Source organism: Hyla sarda, chromosome 2, assembly GCF_029499605.1.
Source record: "Hyla sarda isolate aHylSar1 chromosome 2, aHylSar1.hap1, whole genome shotgun sequence".
NCBI classification, from domain to species: domain Eukaryota; kingdom Metazoa; phylum Chordata; class Amphibia; order Anura; family Hylidae; genus Hyla; species Hyla sarda.
The window spans coordinates 112,097,194-112,109,422 of NC_079190.1; the positions used below are offsets into that span (position 1 = coordinate 112,097,194).

General features: G+C 45.4%; 1 protein-coding gene across 2 annotated transcripts in view; it reads left to right on the top strand.

Annotated features, from left to right (window-relative positions):
- Positions 1–12,229, top strand: part of AAAS (aladin WD repeat nucleoporin) — a 103,523-nt gene that overhangs the window by 21,836 nt on the left and 69,458 nt on the right. The window contains exon 1 of one of the 2 annotated variants that reach the window (XM_056555243.1): positions 1,383–1,401. The exons of the other annotated variant lie outside the window; for it this stretch is intronic. The gene's annotated coding sequence lies outside the window, so the exon portion shown is untranslated. Of the gene's footprint in view, positions 1–1,382; positions 1,402–12,229 lie in introns of those variants that run through there. 2 annotated transcript variants of the gene reach the window in all.

Genomic DNA, 12,229 nt, shown 5'->3' on the forward strand with positions numbered 1-12,229 from the left:
ACATTGTAATATACATATAAATGGAGTACAATAGTGTCCCACTAGGACTACAAAAGCTACGCAAGAGAAAGTTATAACAGACACATACTTACGCAATGCTCCACAAGGGCCTGGGAGGACACCGCCCCAACGCTGCATTTCGGGACCGAAGCCTTTCTCAAGGGGAATGAGGTATGAAGAGGATTCTACCCAAGGATTATTTTAAAATATTTAACTAATCTTTAACTAACAGTTAACAACACCCATTAATGTGTATCTGTAAAGATAAGCTGGACTCATATAGTACCGTGTTTCCCTGAAAATACACCCTACCCCGAAAATAAGCCCTAGCTGGATTATCGGGGTGGGCTGCAATATAAGCCCTACCCCTGAAAATAAGACCTAGACAATGCCCGGGCTGCAAATATTAAAAAACAAACTTTAACTTACCTTCATCCTCCGTTTCCCCGTTGCTAAGGAATCGGCGTCACTGTTCTCCACTGCTTTTGCTGCTTCCTGGTGTTGGGACGTCTCAGAGCCTTCAGCCTATCACCGGCCGCAGCGATGTCCATCGATTCCTGACCCGAGAGGTACAAACACAGGTCCTGAAGGAAGCTGTTAACAAACTAATCCCAGGAACCCTAAGCCAAGAGATTATAAAAACCTGTCAAATTATCTATCCTCTCCATGATGCCTATGTCAATAAAGTCAAGATGCTCACCCAATTGCCCGGGGGCCTGACCCAGGCCACTGTAGCAGCCACAGAGCTGAGGCCGGGTCTACAGGCCTCCACAGGCATACCTGTGGAGCTTGCCATGGCTCCACCATGCTTGTTCAAACTTAAAGATCCCTCAGCAATGGATCCCAAGTACCTACGTCAAAGTTCTTGTACAGATGCGCCCAGGCCTACTCCTAGTGGCGAGAAAGTTTGGCCTGATCATCGGGCACCAACTGGTGTACCCAAGCCTGCTACTGCTGTTGAGGAGGTGTGGCCTAATCAGCGGTTACCTAAAAAAATGTCACGGCCTACTCCAGCAGTTGCAGAGGTTTGGCCGGATCAGCAGGCACCAAGTGTTCTCCCCCCCATGGCACAAGCTGCTGCGGTGCAGGTGGTAGTCACTGTCAGTCCGAATATCACCCATTCCCGTTTGTCCCATGTTTCATGGAACACCCATGTGGACCCCATGCAAGAGGCCCAGTCTCACAACTCCAGGTTCATCTCACAACCTAGGGCCAGACCTGACCGGCAAGACTGGGAAAGAAAGTTGTCTAAGTAACTTTGTGTACAGAAAATGTTTTACCAGTCTTGGTCGCCAGACTAATTGACTGTAGTGCACAAGCACACCTTTGTTGTTTCAGGTTATAGCAACGTTCAAGTATTGTGCCTGAAAGACTTGTCAAGTTTCACTGCAACCAAGACTAGTAAGTATTGTGCCCGGCTTCGGCCGAGAGACTAATTGGTGAAGGAGATCTGATATTAGCTTTGCATAGGCAAGTAAGTCAGGAGGAGACCCTGACCTGCTCCTAGCAACAGACTCTTTTAATGTACAGGGACTAATGAGCAGTACATGGACGATAATGTAAATACCCATAGTAATATATTTTGTTCCATTAAAAAGGTTACGGAGGTACACTGAAATGTTTATGGTCCTGTATCATATTTGCTGAGGTCTAACAAAAAATGTATATAAGTTATTGTACACCAAAAGTCTCAGTGTACAGTCTTTCTCGGATGTATGGTTGTATGCAATGATTGTTGCAAAGCGGACCCCAGCGTAGGATTTCTCCAGTTTTCCAATCCAGGTGTGGGGCATGGAGCTGCAACCAAGGTAGACCAAGCAGAAGAGGGGAAGTACAGTGTGGGAGTACGTAGAAGGACAAGTTCTCTGTGTGAGACTCCGACCTGCATCAACAGGGGTTCTGTGCGGTATAGCACAATACAGTCCAGTTTTTCTCCATTAACTGTGGAGATGAACAACGGTTTTGGGAGGCGTAGAACTGGCAGGAGATACTTGTGCACTAGAGAGGCATCAATGAAGTTACCAGCGGAGCCAGAGTCCAGGAAGGCCAAAACTGAGAGGTTCACTTTAGAAGGAAGATGAAGCTGAACCTCATATTTAAGCGTGGAGAGGAGGAATTCACACCTAGGGAGGCCTCTCCTACAAACCCTAGGTGCGAGCGTTTCCCTGTGGCTGTGGACGTACAGGACAATCTTTGAGGAAATGATTGGCACTGGGCAATAGAGACACAGATTCTCAGCTCATCGGCGAACTCTTTCCTGCGGAGTCAGGCGAGATCGATCCACCTGCATAGCCTCCACTGCAGGAGACAAAGTAGAAGGTTGTGGTGGTTGCTGAAAGACTGGTGCCAAGCGAGGGAAGCGCCGAGGTGGTGCTGATTCTCTTTCCTGACGTTGTTCCTCACGTCTCTCAGAGAAACGGATATCAATCCGAGATGCCAGTTGTTTCAGTTCATTTAGATTAGAAGGCAATTCTTGGGCAGCGAGGACATCCTTTATCTGGCTAGATAATCCCCTCTTGAAAGTAGCGCAGAGAGCTTCATTATTCCAAGACAATTCCGAGGCCAGGGTCCGGAACTGGATGGCATACTCGCCCACAGAGGAGTTGCCCTGGGAGAGACTCAGTAAGGCAGTCTCAGCAGAGGAAGCTCAGGCAGGTTCTTCAAAGACTGTGCGAAATTCCATCAGAAATGCCTGGAGGTTAGCAGTGATGGCATCACTGCAATCCCATAGTGGAGTAGCCCTGGCCAAGGCCCTACCAGACAGGAGACTGATGACGACGGCCACCTTTGCTCGTTCTGTGGAGAACTGGTCCGCCATGAGTTCTATGTGCATAGAGCACTGAGTCACGAAACCCTGACAGGACTTGGGATCCCCCTCAAACTTCTCAGGAAGCGACAAACGGAGTTTCGATCCGGAGGAGACTGCAGCAGCCGGAGACTGTACTGGAGCTAGAGGAGGCTGAGGCTGTGGCGGGTTCTGCTTGGCAGATAGCAGCTGCTGCATCATGGCGGATAGCTGGTTTAGCTGCTGTGCCTGCTGGGCCAACTGCTGGGACTGAAGTGCCACGACAGATGCAAGATCCGAATCAGGCAGAGGAACCCAGTTGGATCCATGGCCGGATCTTGCTGTCACGCACCTGGATGCTGATGTCACGGAGCAGGTAGTGGATCCTCTAACCTGTGTGGCTGATGACTCGGACCGAATCAGGGAGCGGAGTCTAAGGTGCCGTTGGTCTTCACCAAAGCCCGCCGGAAAGCAGGATGGATTTGCTGCGGCAGACGACACCCAGGTCCCTACCCCCAAACAGCTCGACCACACAGGTTACTGGGCAAGCGTGGTACAAGAGGATGAGACAGAGGCGTAGTCAACGTAGCAGAAGGTCAAGGCAGGCGGCAAAGGTTCGTAGTCAAATAACGTAGCGGGAAGGTCTGGGTACACGGTTATGGCAAACAGGCTATAGGGAACGCTTTCTCTCAGGCAAATGGCACTGAGATCCGGCAGGGGTGTGTGGGACTAGCAGGAACTTATAATGTGGTGTTCAGGTGCAAGACTTAATATGGGCGCACTGGCCCTTTAAATTTCAGAGCTCCGCCGCACGCGCGCCCTAGTATAGAACTTAGTCCTGTTCTACACTTAGGCCCTGTCAGGTTGAGTCCCTCAGTGACCTGGGGGCTCTCCTGCAGTGTCTCCCCTGCTGTTAGTACAATGTTATTTATTGTAATAGGTATATAGTAAGTCTCCTAATGTATAGACAGTATAAAGGACCTTTGGAGGACTAATGTTATTGTCTAAAGGACCTTTGAGATGTCCCATGTTATGTTAATGTTACCCAGAGAGTCAACAGCTTAACACATGACCCCCAGCTTGACCTATGGGCTTTTGGCTTAGATTGCCTTTATAAGAGGGGCAGCCATTGCAATCTCTCTCTTTCTACTGGGGCACAGTCAAGACCAGATGTCTCAGTGCTTGTGTCCAGCTATCTGGAAGGCCTCAAATCTACTGTCCCTTCCACTAAGTCAAGTCTATGTCTGCTGTCGCTACCTACAGTCCAGTCAAGCCTAAAGTCAATGATCTAAAGTCCATTACAATTATAATTGGTTTCAGCAAGCTGCGATGTCCTTCTGTGTTCCTGGCCACCTCTCTGGAATTCTGGCCAAGCTGTAGAGACTATAACCACTGTCTGACCTCAGTAAAGCCTCCGTTAAACCATAACCTGGTCGTGGACTCTCATTTCACTGCCTAGCCATTGGGATAGCGGAGATATCGTTTGGGTGGTTCCCGATACCCAAAAACCACTCTGGTGTCACGAACATTAGAGGTTAATAACACCTTGCCCCTGGGGTTAATACCATCTGCCCCATCCACCTACACCACTACATCCCATGGTCCCGCCATTCACTGTGGCTCCCCACAAAAGCATTTATTGTGTCTTGCTTTACCATGTTCCTGACCTACCTGCTCTGTGACCTGACCTTGCTCCTGTGCCGCCAGCCTACAAGACCTATTGCTACATCCCTGTTCTCGCTACCATGCTGCCAGCCCTGACCTTTTGCTATCCTGACTACGAGTTGCAATTTTCCTCCTGTACCACGTTTTCTCCTCAGCAGCCTGTGTGGATGAGTCGTGTCAGCGGTAGCGACCTGGGTGCCGCCTGCCGCAGCAAGTCCATCCGTGGCTCTGGTGAAAACCAGTGGCACCTAAGACTCTGCTCCCTGACATGGCCCAAGCCATCATTCACACAGGATCAGCGGATCTACTACCTCCTTGCTGCTAACAGTATCCTCTCAATATAAACCTACCACATACTGTAGCCTGAGTCAATTAGAAGCTAATTTGCATATCAAGATAAAAGAAGATAACGGATGAACGGCGCAGCGGATCCGGGCATGGTATGCATCAAACTGATCAGCAAGCTTTTCCTTTAATTTACACCATACCTCTGAAATGCAAAACACTCTGTGCCCCTCACATATAGTAATAATGCCCAATCCTGTGCCGCACATATAAAATATAAACATTTCCGCTATCCTATGCACCCAACATAATAATGCCCCCTGTCATGTGCCCCTACATAATAATAATGCCCCCTGCCCTGTGCTCCCCCATATAATAATTATTCCCTGCCCTGTGCGCCTCACATTAGAATAATAATGCCCTGTCCTGTTCGCACCACATAATGATGCCCCATCCTGTGACCTTCACATAAATTGTCCCCTGTCATGTTCCCCTCACTTATAATGCCCCTTGTCCTGTGCCCCTCACATATAATGCCCCATCATGTGCCCTTCACATATGATGTTCTGTCATGTGCCCCTCACATATAATGCTCCCCATCATGAGCCTGAGCATATAATGCCCAAGTGCCCCTCTCATATAATGCTTTCTGTCATGTTCCCCTCACATAATCCCCCAGTGCCCCTCACATATAATGCCCCAGTGTCCCTCGCATATAATGCCCCAGTGCCCCCTCACATATAATGCCCCGTCATGTTCCCCACACATACAATGCCCCCTGTCATGTGCCCCTCACATATAATGCCCATGTGCCCCCTCACATATAATGCTCCTGTGCCCCCTCAAATATAATGCCCTGAATGTCACATCATCGCGCCAGCATTCCGGGGATCGTGTCCCTGCGTCTCACACGCTGCAAGCATGAAGTGCATACAGCGTGTGAGGGTATGTTCACACTACGGATTTAACGCTGAATTCCGGGCGCTGAATTGCGCGTCGGAATTTCACAGTGTGAACTCCTACCATTAGTATGAATGGGTCTTCAGCATACCCGTTCACGCTGCAGAATGTCAGTGGCGGACAATTCCACCGCTGAAATTGATCAGCTCAAAGAAAGAAGAAGTCTGCAAGCACTGCACAGCCGTCAATGGTGACGGCGCAGCGCAGCATGGCCCTACCGCTGAAGTATTTCAGCGGCGGACAGGATGGAACTTAAGGCTAGGTTCAGACTACGGAATCTCCGGGCAGAAAATGTCCGCCCGGAGGTTCCGAGTGCGGCCAGTTGGCGCTAGGACCGCGCGGACACTGCAGTCTCCAATAGACTGCAATGTGTTCCGTGAGTATTTCCCCGTGAAGAATGAGCAACACCATTCTTCAGGCGGAAATTTTAAAGCGGATTTTACGTTCACAAATTCCCATTCACTACACTATACATTTTAGCAAGCAGAATTTCTGCCTGCAATTTCAAAGCAGAATTGCAGACGGAAATTCGATAGTGTGAACCTAGCCTAAAGCAGAAGGCAGAACTACAACATCAGTGATCCATAAAGCGAGTATGGAAAGTTCTCCTCACTTTAATGACATTGAAGGAACACTTGAAAAGAGCTTTAATGTTAATAACATTATTTTATTTCCATGCAGACAGTATATAACAGCAATCATGGTACATGTTCACACCATCACATTGCCAAATCCGAACATGGCTTCCTTGCACCATCGTTCTCTTACCTTAAAGCAGAGTGGCATCACCCACAGACCTTGTATGCTCTTAAATGGGCACTGTCACCAGCATTATTTTTTGATATGTTGTAGTACTTATGTACTACAACATCTCTCTAATATACTTTTATTTTATTTTTCATTAAAAAGGTTTAATTTACATTTAAAAACCGGCCACTGAAAAAGGACTGATTTTGGAGTGGCAATCAGTCCTTTTTCAGTTAGGCTGCACTCGCTCCCTGCCTGTCAATCAGATAGGCGGGAGCGAGCACATTGGCTCCCCGGCCACTGGCTGGGAGGCCACTCCTCCCGCACATCGCCGCCGCCGCCTCGTAGCCACCGCTGTCCCTGCACGCCCGCTGCCGGACTCTTCAGTAACTTCAAGTGTAATGAGGGAACGGGCTATGCGGGGCGGGGAGGGGGAGGGGTGGTTGTGGCGGTTGGGAGTGAACAGGCTAGTGCCGTAGCGGGGGGGGGGAGAACGGGCTAGCAAAAAAAAAAATAGGATGGTGGGAGCTACCCTTTAAATGTTTGTTGGTACTGTGTACATGAATGATTGAATTGCACATAAATGAGCAAACTTTTCTGTATTTTGGCCCAGATTTATCAAACTGTGTGAGGGTGGGTTCACACCACGTTTTTCAAGTATGGTTGCTGTATATATTTTCATCATAGAAACCGTATGGAACCATATTGAAAACCATATACATAGACAAACAATTGAAAACCGTATGCACCCGGATACATTGGGTTGCGTATGATATGCTTGCAATACGTTTTTTTCCCCATACTCAAAACCCTGGTTTACCATGATTTTGTCTCCGGGTTAAAAACCGTATTGCAACTGCATACTTTTTTTTTTTTTTACATGGACGTCAATGGGAAACGCATATGTATACTGTTCCATATGGGAAACTGTGTACAGTTTTTACTTTGCACATGCGCATTTGCATCCTAAAGTTAACATTTAAAAAAAAATTATTTATTTTAAATAAAAATGTTGCCATACGGTTTTCTTTGGTTTTCTTTAAAAAAAAAAGATTGAAAACAGTATGGCAAAAACATGGTGTGAACCAGCTGAGAGAAAAAACGGAGTGATTTAGCCACAGCAACCAATCACAGTTCAGCTAATGAGCTCTGTAAAGTGAAAGCTGAGCTGTGATTGGTTGGTGTGGGAAAATCACTCAATTTTTTCTCTCGCACAGTTTGATAAATCTGGGCCTATGTCTTCTATAGCAAAGTGCACTTCACAGGAGACAAACTAAATTATACAACTTTTCTTGACATATTAGTAGATACAGACACATTACACTTCCAGTATGAAATATAGGGATTTTTATAGTAAATTGTTAACACTTATTTTTTATACCAATGCCTCTGATTCTGTAGCCTATTTATGAACATTACATAGGACTGTTCATAACTTCACAGCTGTCATCCATGTGTCACCTTTGTCAACAAAAACTGCTATAATATATATATATATATATATATATATATATATATATATATATATATATATATGTGACCACAAAGTGACTGCCAATATCCATTAATAAATACACTGAATGAACTATTCACCATATTTTGTGGTATTTTTAGGCTCTGTTCACACTTTCATTGCAGGTTTCTGTGAAGCTTTAGGTACATTTGATGGCAAGAATAGCACAGTCTCTATCATTTTTTGTTGCCATCAAATGCCAGAAGCTTTGATGGACCCATTAAATCAATAGGGAAACAATGGGGTCTTAGTAGCCACTGGCTCATCTCATGAACAAAGAGCATGATTGTAGTGTGAACAAGGCTTTGCTCAATTGTTGAATCCTAGGACATGACACTGACTCCTCTAATATATAAGCTTGGTACATATAGGGTTTTACTCTACTTCATGTGTTAAAAAAATAAGACAAAAACCATGAATACATAGGTAATAAACTGACAAGGAATCCACCAAACTGCACGGAGCTCATTTTCACAGAAATTTGTATAGGGGGTCACTTGGCAACCACACTTGTTTTATTGTTCAGCCTTGTCATCATGGAAGCAAAGGAAAGTCTGAAATACGCCATTTACATAGTCTGCCTAAGGCTGCTCAAACTGTTGTTATAGTACTGCTATCCAGTGCTATAGATACATGTGCAAACAATCTACTGTATATTGAGAAAGGCTCTGAGGCAAAGTACTAACAGAAAATGTGATACAACAAAACGTACTGGAAGAGCATGTGTGTATTTCTATAGTAACACAAAAGGAACAAATACTATTCAAAATGCTAGTTAAGGGAAAATTGAGTTTTCTTCACTCAATGGGATGAAGTAAGGGACTATCCTGACCACAGCAATCTACTCTTGGTTGAGAAAATACATATAGAAACTTTTGACCCCTATAACATTTTCAATTTTCCATATATAGGGTTGTATGAGGGCCCATTTTATGCGCCATGATCTGTAGTTTTTATCGGAACCATTTTTGTAAATTTTTTAGGAATTTTTGATCGGTTTTTATACATTTTTTTTAGGGTATACAAAGTGACCAAAAATATGCAACTTTGGACTTTGGTATTATGTTATGTTCGTGTGGTTTAATAAACATTATATTTTTATAGTTCAGACATTTACGCAGCGGGCGACACCACATATGTTTATTTTAATTATGTTTATAAATTTTATATATGGAATTTAGGAAAAGGGGGGTGATTTCAACTTTTAATATGGAATGGGTTAATGGGTGTTTTTTTAAACTTCTATTGAACTTTTTTTTACTCTTTATTAGGCCCCTTAGGGGACTTTTAGGAGGAATCATTAGATTCCTCATACAGATCAAAGTAGTTCCATAGAACTACATTGATCTGTGTGCTCTGCGCTTGATTCACTGATTCATAAAACCTTGTTCAGCCAGGCTTTATCAATCTCAGAGCTGGGACCAGGAGGAGGAGAGGTAGGCCCTCCGGCTACCTCAGAAGGGGATCCCCCCCCTCCACGCGCTCTCACACTGCAGGGGGGAGATACACCCCACTGGACCACCAGGGACTGTTCAAAGGTCCCTTAGTCGTTGCTGTAAGCTTTGACAGCGGTGATCTAAATGGTTAATAACTTACTGCGGCGATGTTGTCGTCTATTAATGGCAGTCCCCAGCTACAGGAATCAGCTGGGGGCCAGTTGGTATGGCGAGTTCTCAAGTTGGGAGCCTGCGCTATACACAGTTAACAGCACAAGGACGTGTATACACGTCCTTGGTCGTTAACAGGTTAAAATTAGTGGTACACCTTTTGGAAGCATTGAATACCAGAGGCGTATCAATTGCCATTACCCATCTGGGTTCGGGAAATTCCATAGGCGAGGATACCAAATATGTTAATTCTTTTTATTTACATGTTTTTTATTAGAAAAATTTGAAAAGGGGAGTGATATGAATCCTAATGACAGGGAGATTTAATTAAATATATTTCTGTCATTTTTTGTTACACTTTTTTTTTAAGCCCCTCAATCATTCAATTCCTCATACAGATCAATGCAGTGCTATTACACCACATTGGTTTATTAAATCCATTTAGCATTGGCAACAGCATTTAAAGAGTTAAAATAGCCGGCAACAGTGATTAATTTGTGCCAGACCGGGCACTAGTCTAGGGATCGTGTTCATACATCTTGTCTACTATCCTTTGGATAGGGGATAAAATGTCTAGAGGCGGAGTACCCCTTTAATGGTGCCATGACAAATATATACAGTGACCCCCCCGACCTACGATGGCCCCGACATACGATAATTTCAACATGCGATGGCCTCTCAGAAGCCATCGCACGTTGAAGGCAGCATCAACATACGATGCTTTTGTATGTCGGGGCCATCGCATAAACGGCTATCCGTCAGCGCTGACTGTTTCAGCTGCCACCTGATAGCCGTTTACGGGGCCCCGTGAGCTCCGGTGAGGTCACTCACCTGTCCTCGGGGCTCCGGCGCGTCCTCTTCGGGATCCTCTTCATCGTCGGCGCTCTCCATCGTCGTCATCACGTCGCTGCGCACGCCGTCCCATCATCCAATAGGAGCGGCGTACGTAGCGACGTGATGGTGGCGACAGAGAGAGTGGATGCCGGGGAAGCAGAGGTCTTGCCGGAGCGTCGGGGACATCCCAGGGACGCGGCAACAGCGATGGACGGCGACATCCCGGGCAGCGGTGACGAGCGGTGACGGTCCGGAGCGGCAGGGACAAGTGAGTGCAACTTCGTCTAACAGTGGTCTACAACCTGCGGACCTCCAGATGTTGCAAAACTACAACACCCAGCATGCCCGGACAGCCAACGGCTGTCCGGGCATGCTGGGTGTTGTAGTTTTGCAACATCTGGAGGTCCGCAGGTTGTAGACCACTGTCCTATACTTTACATTGCACAGATCCCTCAACTTACGATGGTTTCAACAACCGATGGTCCATTTGGAACGGATTACCATCGTATGTTGAGGGACCACTGTATTAGTCATGGGTCCTAAAGTGGTTTTTAACCCCTCCCCCCAGGACGTACACATACATCCTATCTGCGGATTAGTTCCTGTGAATGGATGTATGCATATGTCCTGCCAACCCCCTGTTCTGTGCGATCATGCTGGTCTCGGCAGTGTCAACCCCATAGATGCTGTGGTCACTACTGGGTCTCACAGGCTGCATGTCATTGTATATTGATAGTTATACTATACTATAACATAAAAATGCAAGAATTACTAATTTTGGACATCTCGTCTCATGGAAAGTGGAATACAAATGATTAAAAGGTAGCATGTGTCGTTAAAGTGGTACCAATAAAAAGAAAAGCTTGTCATGCAAAAAATAAGTAGTGGTTGTCCGCATATAGCAACACAAAAAAAGGGAAAAAATTATTTTGTTGTGAAAAGGAAAAAACGCATACAAAAAAACTGAAAAAATGTGTATTGACATAATCGTACCAGCTCACAGAGTAAAGATAATACCTTTATTACCCCCCACAGTGACTGCCATAAACGTTATGTAGAAAATGTAAAATTTAGAAAAAGTGGATTTTTCCAATTTGTCACAATATTTCACAAAAAAACGCTGCATATGTCAACAAAAATTTCCCACAAATATAAAGTACAATATGTCACAAAAAACGATCTCAGAATGGCTTTGCTCAGTAGAAGCATTGCAAAATTACTACCACTTAAAGCGATACATTCAATCATTAACGCCAAAATTAGCAGCATCATTAAAGGGTTGCACAAGGGACTGTTTTCACACCACCTTGGACTATTCTTTAGGTTCAATATATAAAATCTATACTGAAATTCTTTTTTATTCAAGGTTGTAATGCAGCAAAGCAGGTAACACCACAGGAGAGAATACATGCGGAATACATTCCCAATGTCCAATATATGATTGGAAGCCTTTCTTCTGCAAAACAACCTGTGCCTGTCAGGGTCACAGAGAAGAGAATTGTGGTGGTGGAAGACAACTGAAGCGTCAATCTGTGTGGTTCTCTTGAAGTTTGTGTGTGTATTTTAGTAGATACAGAAGCTGTGGGAGCCCCCCTTCCTACCCGGGGGGCGCGCCTCCTCTTACTCTCTTTCCTCCCAACAAGGGTTTTGTGGCTGGTCCTTCTGTCGCCAGTTAATTAAATTGTTTCCTCTGTGGTGAAGTAGCACATCCAGTGGACACGTTCTGTATATACAGCCAAGGTCTGCCAAATATTCTAGGACAGAAGCCTAAGGAAACCATTGGCGAACTGACAACATGTGCATATTTTTATCCTATAGATACAGATAAACACA